The 1371-nt window shown below is 43.3% G+C and overlaps 1 non-coding gene across 1 annotated transcript; it reads left to right on the forward strand.

The window, feature by feature from the left end:
• Positions 1-970: 970 nt before the first annotated feature.
• Positions 971-1043, forward strand: TRNAR-UCG (transfer RNA arginine (anticodon UCG)). The gene has a single exon. It is a non-coding gene; the product is annotated as a tRNA-Arg (tRNA).
• Positions 1044-1371: the final 328 nt, after the last annotated feature.

The following is a 1371-nucleotide window of genomic DNA, read 5'->3' on the forward strand; positions in this document are numbered from 1 at the left end:
ATATAGTGTTATAGGTCAAATATACTTCAATTAAAAAAAACTTTCCATAAATAAAAGAAAACCTAAATCAACATAAAAAATATTTCATTAGCCCCACTGGCACTAGCATTTCTATAGTGTTGAAATAGAGTCTTGCATTCAACAGCTGAGTTTGTTGGGTTATAGATAATTATTTTTCATCTATCTTTTTATCTAGTTTGTTACATTTTTTACCCCATTTTCAGTTTGTCCATTTCTTTTACATGTAATTCCAGATATATGGAAATCACATATGCTGCTTGCAAAAGTGTTTGTAGTAAAGTCACTTGCTGTGACTCAGTTAAGTTCACTCCTAAGTACACATCTGTCTTGCAGTCATTCAGCTGAAATAAAATGGTCACTGTACCCAAATGATTCAAATGGCAAGACTGATAATGCTACACATGCACCAAGAGGATATGAAAATGTTTATCACTCACATAATGACGCTTTCTAGGGAGAGCAGGGGAGGCTCACAGGTAAGTCCAAAAACAGCTTGGAAGAGCAAGGAAGGGTGGTGAGCTTTGGCTTTTATTGGGTTAGAGGGTGGGCTGAGGGGCAAAGATTCCTGAGAACCAGGACTAGCGTGGTTTGATCTTTCCTCTGAGAGAGCTTAAGCACTTTCTTATGGGCTGGCTTAGATGTGAGTGAGAGTGATGGGTCTTGAAAGCTGTCAGTAAATATCAAAAATGGAGAAGAAATTGTTCAGAGAAGAAATTTGGTGTCAAACTAAGGGCAGGAGTTTGGAGAAAAGTGGAATTTCCATTTTGCCTTAGCCTCTTACCGTAATTTCTTGGAGAAGTTACTTGGCTTTTGTATCAATGACACCATCCTTTAAATAAGATTAATAAGGAAGGCCTCTCTTCGTAAGAATTATATCAATACTAAATAATACAGAAATAGGCCAGAGTCTCAACACTTGTAATATTTTTCACAGCCTCTAACCTGCCAGGACCACGTGGCCTAATGGATAAGGCGTCTGACTTCGGATCAGAAGATTGAGGGTTCGAATCCCTTCGTGGTTGGAAAGCTCTTTTTCACGCTCCGGTTCGCTTTTCCCAGGCATCACTGTCCCAGCTCTCAGATTCCAAATTATAGCATCCGAGCACTCCAGAGATCTCCCCTCTGGTATGATTGATTCAGTAAGTGGGGTGGGGTGGGGTGGGGTGGGGTGGGGTGGGGTGGGGTGGGGTGGGGTGGGGGGTGGTCGTGGCGCCAGCCCCCAGCATCCAGCCGCTCGTACTTTAGAAGTCCTTGGCCAGACAGGCACACAGGTGTGGGAATAGGGAAAGGCGCCAGCCCTGGTCTCTCTGACCCTCTTCTAGTGGGTTGGGTGAGCACAGTGAGCGACGT

Source organism: Kogia breviceps, chromosome 10 (assembly GCF_026419965.1).
Source record: "Kogia breviceps isolate mKogBre1 chromosome 10, mKogBre1 haplotype 1, whole genome shotgun sequence".
NCBI lineage: Eukaryota > Metazoa > Chordata > Mammalia > Artiodactyla > Physeteridae > Kogia > Kogia breviceps.